General features: G+C 37.4%; 1 long non-coding RNA gene across 1 annotated transcript; it reads left to right on the top strand.

The window, feature by feature from the left end:
- Window positions 1-1040: 1040 nt before the first annotated feature.
- On the top strand, window positions 1041-5318 carry LOC136007312 (uncharacterized). Its single transcript, XR_010609608.1, has 4 exons — window positions 1041-1103; window positions 2742-2792; window positions 3132-3158; window positions 5263-5318. It is a non-coding gene; the product is annotated as an uncharacterized LOC136007312 (long non-coding RNA).
- Window positions 5319-8061: the final 2743 nt, after the last annotated feature.

Consider the following 8061-nt stretch of genomic DNA (forward strand, 5'->3'; position numbering starts at 1 on the left):
GTCCCAAATTCTATCTTAGATTTCATAATCTAAATAATAATATAGTAATTAATAAAGGTCATTATTATGTTGCTGCATACTCTGCAGTCTAATAATGGCTGCATTACTACATATTGATAACAAAGGTCAATCCACAGAATGACTTATTCTTTTTGTTAGGATCAAAGCTAGAATTCTGTTGGTGTCTCAGTTTTTTCACTTATTACTTGCTGAATAAATATATATTTTAGGGTCCTAAAGGCTCAAAAGGCGATACAGGTGATCCTGGAATATCTGGGGAAAAGGGAGGAATTGGACTGCCTGGCCTGCCAGTGAGTATGAAAAATTAATTAATTTTACCTAAATACTTGTATTTTTTCTCTCTTCCATTAGCAGAAAACTCCAACAGTGCTGATAAATTGCACATGGTACAGAAAGCACTGCAGAGGAAAATTCTGAGGTTGCTCTGCAGCTGATCTAGGAGAAGGTGTAAATTGCCAGAACTTTCCATTCCACTTAGAGTCAAACAAAGTATTGCTCTGGGAAAAGAGAGATTAGTTGGCATGCTGGTCAGATCTGTACCTCTCTTATAGCGTATAGCACAATTTGGGCAAGCATAGCTTGTAGGAGAAAGAAGCTATGTTTTGAGCACTTGTCAGAAATTTCAAATTATTCAGGTTGAAAAGGGAAAGAAAAAGCATCAGTATGTATGGGATGCATTCTTCCTATCCCTATACATGTATTTATGTACAAATTAAGTTTCTCAGTAAAAAACAGTAACAATTACAAAAATGTATCCATAATAAAATATATCATGAATGGAGTGCCAACTTAAGGACTTACCATAAACATAATGCCCCAACTGACAATATAAAAGCATACTTTTACATTTATTATTAATAAAGTAACACCAACATTTTTTTTTAAAGTAATTTCATTATGTGTGCTGTATTATTCTTTTTACAAATTATAATTATTTGCAAATAAATATTATAATTTCTAGTTTGATTTCTAATAAGTTTAAAACTGTTTATAAATGCTGTTTTGTAATGCTTTTGTAGGGAGCCAATGGCATGAAGGGCGAAAAAGGAGATGTTGGTTTGCCTGGTGCCCAGGGTCCTTCAGTAAGTCTTAGTGTGGTGTTCAGTGAACATAATAATCCAGCAATGGCTCGCCAACTTTTGATTCTGAACAATGCTTCATATTCATGACTGATCTTTCCTGACATCCTTGATGGTACCTACACTTAAAATTTTAAAATATTTTTCTTCTTTGAATAGTTATTTGCTCTTTTGAAAATTAACAGACTTCTGGTCATAGAGCTAAATACCATTTAAGAAATTCTAAAGACATAATCCTGTTCTGTTCTGTTCTCCCATTATGAACAGCAGTCCTGCTCACTTCGGTAAAAGCCTTCTGGCTCTGTAATGAATCAAAAGATAAATGCTTTGCAAGGTAAAATATATAAAACTGATGAAAAAAACCTAAACCACCAAATTTCTCCCAACAACTTGTATTCTGGGGTCCTCATAAAGTCCACTGAGAACCAGACTAGACCAATTTCAATGATGTCAGTAATAGTGGCAGAGACTGATTTTATAAGACCAGACATTCTCCTGATTCTTCAAAGCACTGTAAAAGCATTTAAAAAAACAAACACCTATAAAAACTCCCTAGACAATACCTTTATGATATGGGTGATTAATATTATGAGAGCACAGCAAGCTAGGAAACCTCAGAGAAGAAGTTAGCTACCACTGCCTTGTCAGTGGTGCCATGCTCTGAATATTTGGATCCATAGCTCTGAGGAGGTTAGGCTTTGCCATTGCAGGGCATACTAGGCAACCTGTATCTGCAAGTCTCTTTCTCTGAAACTAAAATTAATTTGTTCCAGATTTTTTCAGTTTTTAGATGAAACAAGGTTTTAGTTTTCAGGAGATTTCACAGGTGGTGAAATATCTGTCTTAGGTTTCAAAGATCGCTTTTTTGGCCTCTATGGCCATCACTAACAGCTAGTGTAGCAGAGGGGTTGCGCATAAGTCTGGAGACATCAGCATCCCTGCTGCACGTTGCAGGTTACAATAACAGCCCTTCAGGATTAAACCCAGGAAGAGAGATAATATCAAACTGTATATCATCATGGAATTGTCTTCCATGGATTTGTTACAAACACAGAAAACCAGAACAGAATATGCATGCACTAAATGCTCAGCAATCTGACTACCATTTTAATGACTTCAGGGAATTCTTGGTACAAGTGGACTAAATGAAATAAAATGAGAGACAAAGGCAAAATTTTTAAAAACATACAAAAGCCTGGCTTGAATTTAGTATCTTTTCCATTCATCAGTACTGGGGAGGAATAAAATCACACATCATCTTCTGTTTCTGTACAGAGACAACTAAATAGCACATACTATAAAATATTAAAAGTTTAAGCATCTCTGCTTCACTACTGTTTGTTATAGTGAGGGTTTGTTTACCCATTGTGTCTTAAAGTGTATCTTAGACCCTAGGAGTAAGAATCAGGAGACGGGCATGCTGCCATATGCCACAGGTAAATCTGCACTTCAGATATCCTGTCTTCTGAATCAAAATAATTCCCATTTCTAGCTCCCTTTCTAGATATGCTGTCAGTGTGCACCATTGCATTGTTATGTTTGTAAGAGCGTGCCAACAGAGGAAGTGTCAGGCTGACATTTGGTATTTGTGAGGGAGGTCTTTACTCTGCATGATCTAATGCCATTGTTTTTTATCTGTAGATGATAGGACCTCCGGGACCACCAGGGCCACATGGTCCTCCAGGCCCTATGGTAAGCTTGGGAGGAAGAGCACTCTTGTCATTTTAATACTGGATTAATAGAAGTGCTAGGAGAGTTTGTGACCACTACAGAAGGACCTAACCTAGGACCTTTTCTGCATGTCTTAAAATTCATAGGAACTGGAAAAACAAACTGCAGCTGCCTATGTTAGTGTTAACACACTAGTGGTCTGGTTCATTCTATGGATCACGTGTTTGCAGTTGCGTTATTGACAGCTGCATTTCATTTGTGAGGACAAAAATACAGGTGCAACTTGCACCCCTGTAAAGCAACAAACTCTTAAAAATTTGTGGCATATTTTCATAATGAAATGAATATCTTTATTTCCAGGGACCTCATGGACTGCCTGGCCCAAAGGTAAATCAATGGCTGCCTTGAATAGCCATGTTCTTAATGTCTGCGAAGTGTTATGTTTTGTTCTTTAACTCATGCAGCTATGATTTGTCTTATGTCTCATTTAATAAATGTTCCTGATATTCTTAAACCTTAAAGCAGATTTTAATATTAAGATAGCTTAAAAGCTTTTAAAATTTTCCATGATTGTTTCTGTGTAATAATTCTCCTAGGCAGCTGCCATTTTTTGTATTAGTATTTGTAATGTGGCACTAAGTTAATGTAATCCTATTTATGGGCAAGTTACCATTGCATTTGCTACTGGAATTACTTTTGAACACAGAAGTATGTTGCACACTCAGAAAATGGAGTCAGATAAGCTCTTCATTACTTAGATTATTTTGCATCTCCTGCTTCTTTCAGTATGAATGGCCTTTCACCTTCCTAGGGGCCATGTACTTTGATGACCAGTTCCTTCACACATAATACAAGTTCCCCCTTACAAACTCATGTGCGTATTTTCATGTTTTCCAACCTAGAATCCCGGATCAGGCAGGTCTGCAATACAATTTGAACTTTTTCCACAGTACAGTACCTGAAGATACACTGTAGGGACTCTAAGCCCATGAAAACAGATCAGAAGGAGGGAAGCAGGTTTTGGCAAAGTTGGAATATTTTAATTTGTGCTGTAATTCAGTAAGCACAAGTAAACTAAAATCCAATGTGACACTATAGCCTCGCACTCATTAGGGGCAGTGGTGTTCTCAGGCATCATTATTTTAATTCACTGTGGTTCCTTTATCAAATGCACCTTTCTCAAAAAAGTAAGTAAGAGGAGGAGGGTGTTTTTGGTTTAGGATTTGGATTTTGTTTGGGTTCTTAAAGTGCAAGACAGAAACTCACAGTTTTGACTCCATATGAGACTGTTTGTGTTACCTTGGCATAAGAAGCCTGAGTCATGAATCATTTTTTGACGTCAAATCTGTTCCATCTTAGCACCAGCCCTGCCTTACCTCAGACTTTTGGCCTAAGACTCACGCTTTTGTGAGATTTCCAGGTCTGTTTCCAAAACTTCAGCATTTTCAGCGCTACTGCTCTAAAAGTCACATTGTGTTGAATAGAAGAAAGCAGAAATGGCTACTTAGGCAGGGTGCAAAGTAGGCAGGCAGTATCTGGAGTTACTTAAAACAGCAGACTTGATTCTACTGAGATTTTTTTTTTCTTTTTAAATATGAATATGATATAAGGTAACCTAATACATCAAAGGGAAATGTAGGAACAAGGCCATGGGGAGCAGCCTGGATGAAATACCCACATATTTCTGTTCCCCAAAAGAAGCACGTGTGGTCAATATTCTTTTTGACCAGGCAGCTCTCATGCTAGAGTAGTGTTTGATGATGAGAGAATGATTTACTGGCAGCTTCAAGCCCACCATTATCCTCTTAGTGATGTTTAATGTAATAGGCTGTGCAAAGTCTAACAATCACAAGTGCCATATTTTATGTTTTTTTAACTTCTCTGTATGAACACAGAAACTATGGACCTCCTGAATAGCTTGGCATTGTATAACCTATACTGATTCTTTAAACTTATTACTGTTTAATTATTTGTGCTTAAAGGTTTAAAATATCTTTATGTAAGATTTTGTTGCAAATTCCAGTTTGCTGTAGGAAAAAATATTCTTTCCTTACAAAATCTACTTTTCAGGAAATCCAGTGTAGAAACCTGCAGGTTTGAGACTTATTTTTCTGAAAGTTCTCTTTCAGTTTGATTTGTCTGCATTGGAATTTGAGGAAATTCCCCAAACCCCTAAAACTCACACTTCATTCAAACCATCTAACTGTAGTGATAATTATTAGGGAAAAAAAATCAAAAGAATCATAATCATAAATCATAAATTTCCTGTAGCTTTTTTTTTCATGCAGATTTTTAACCTCGAGCAGACACCTCCCAAATGCTTTTGCTCAGTACTGTATCAGTATGTAAATTGACAGTAAGCTGAGAAGGTTGAATTTGTGTCCTTGTTTCAAACTGGAATATGCAACCATTTCTGAGACTGGCTTCTTCTATCCAAGCTTAAGCACCCATTATAGCACCAAAAATATGGCATTTATACTTTTACGTTTAGGGTGAACCAGGGTTAAATGGTCTTAAAGGATTGAAGGGTGAACCAGGTCAAAAGGGTGACAGAGGGCCCCTTGGTCTTCCAGTAAGTAAAAAACCCTAACTACTCAATCTCAGTGCAAATAACAAACTTCTCTTTCTACTCCTGATGAACAACTCTGATTTACTCAACAGTATACATAGAATATACCATGTCTGAGCAGAGTGTGTCTTGTTTTGTTTTGGCCCAAATGTGTGCTATCATCTATAGTAATGTCCTGTAACACCCAGTGCTGTCAGGTTTTTTTTGTTATGTGTCAGTTGAATGTGTTCAGTGTCACAGGGATGCTATCACCACCATTACATCAGCCATGTTGTTATTTGAGTGTTGTATGGCGTTTGTGTTAAAAAAGGAATCTTCCCTTTTACCCCAATCTCTTCAGTTATTCATCCACTGATTGTACTTCTGCAGTTAAAATGGAGAAGTCTAACTGAGGAAATTCTAAAATTGGTTCAGGGATTTTCTGTTTATTTACTTTCCTCATTCACTAGAGATGGGGGATTGTTACTTTTGCCTTGTTCTTGAGAAAATTTCCATTCTGAGTGTTTGGCATAAATTTTGTATTACAAAGAAATGAAGGACCTTAAAAATAAATTTTCATATTTCATGTTCACATTATGATTCTTAAAATTTAGGTTGACAAAAGAGAAAAGAGTTTGTGTGTTTGAAAACACTCTGAAAAGTTAGTTTGGTTTTTTTCTTCCCCACAGAAAGAGTTCAGTTTTCCTTTTAGGATTACTCCGTGTGATTACATTCTTAATAACAAAATGGAGGAAAAAGACTTAGTTGACCCGAAGGAACTCAAACCCCTCTGATTAATATTTTCAAGAATTATATACAGGGTCCCTGGTCAAGGTCAGCTTCACTGAGAATTTAAGTATTTTTTTTTTGGGGGGGGGGGGGGGGGGGAGAAGAAAATCATTTGCCAGCTACCAGTTACTGTTATGTTGAGAGGGGGCTGTGCAGGTCTGAGACAACCCCCTGAAAATAACTAAAAGGAAGAAGGAAGTTTCAGTTCTGCCAGAAATGTATTTTCTAACTCAGAACAAAATATTCCATTATTTTTTCAAATTTTTATAGTTCTTGTCTTGCTCCAGCTTACCACTTTTTCTAATCATCATTTTAGACAGCAAAGTGTTGACTTCCTACAAATGGATCATTTTAACTCATTTAAATTTTTTAATTTTGGAGGTTTGGGGGGACTTAGGGGCTGGAGTTTTTTGGGCCCAGATTATTTCTGATGTCCCAAATAGTTTTGGTCCCTCTAGTCCCAGTATTACTGCCAGCAGGCTGGGATGGTCGAGCAGATCCTTCGCTGCTCTTCTGTTATTCACATAAAATCCAGCAGAGGTCATCCCGTCCCCAAGGATGCTGAAGCAAATAGCCCGAAGTACCGGGTGCTACCCACTTGCAGCCCTTGCGTGTGCTCTGAGCTGGGAGCGCATTGGGAAAACAGGAAATGTGATTGTCTCCCGGGATCTTGGAAATGAACGAGGCCATTGTAATCAGGATCCAGATATTTTTTGCTGCATAATGCAGTATTCTTGCACTTAAATATTTCCTATCACAGTTAACATATATTTTTCTTTCTTTGTGTAGTATAGTATTCAATGTTGTTGTTATTTACAAATTAGAAAGCATGCAAGTAAAGTACAAGGTAACTATTTGTGTGTTAAGGCTCAGAAACACCCTAACATCTGGTGTTTGTAGCACTCCTATAGCTTGACATTATTCTGGTCTAATGTACCGCGACGTGAAGTCAAGGGTGGGTCAGAGATGTTATGCTGATGTGAGAACAGAATCAGGCTCTTGATGTCTTATGTGAATTTTTAACTAACATGCTGTAGTAATGTGATACCCATTTCAAAACCCCGTCACAACTTGTACTGTACGTTTGAATTATGTTTATTCATCAGCACCACTTACTAATCTCACGTTCTTGTCATTCGTGTTGTACCCATCATCCATGCTTCCACCTAACCACACAGGGAGCATCTGGCTTAGACGGAAAGCCAGGATCCCGGGTGAGTCCCTTGTCTTTCTGTGTCGCTCTTCATTACAGAGCCTACGTTCTGTCTGGCACTTCACGCACTGCATAAAGGAAGGAAGGCCAAATGCCGCAGGCATTTTTCATGGTGCATAAGAGGGGACTTTGAGCAAACTCTTAGAGTGATACAAGTGGGAAGGAGAATACAACCCTCTGTAGAAGGAGCTCTGAATCTTAAAAAGGCAGTTTGGTTTTGATTTTTGGTTGGACAGCTGCCTTGGTTGGGGTGCTTATTTTCCTGAGTAAGGTTAGGGATTGGTTTACACAGGAAAACATACTTGTTCAATGCTAATATGGAATCAGTGAAACAGATGCGGACGTTCTGTGGCCAGGGTTCTGCCACAGGCACTTTCACATTAAACATAAACATTAAATCATTTGTTTTTAATAATGATAAAGAAATGGATAAAGTGAAAGAAGGATGGAGTTATGCATTTGAAGGCTTCTGTAAGATTCCTATTGATGAGTGTAACAGGTAAATCCACCTTACAGGTGGATATTTCCATTTAAAAAACAATCAATATTAAAACAAACCAAAGCAAACTCATAACTTTGGCCTTTCCATTTTTCCTGGGAAATTTTTCAATAAATTTAAAATTTTTGTAAAGCTGATTACTTCCATGAATAAAGGAAAATCCAACTAGAAAAAAAGATGGGTTACATCGTAGCCATAGAGCTTATAGATGGAGTTTTGGAAGCCAAATGGATTTGTTTGC

This window comes from Lathamus discolor, chromosome 1, assembly GCF_037157495.1.
Source record: "Lathamus discolor isolate bLatDis1 chromosome 1, bLatDis1.hap1, whole genome shotgun sequence".
Lineage (NCBI taxonomy): Eukaryota > Metazoa > Chordata > Aves > Psittaciformes > Psittacidae > Lathamus > Lathamus discolor.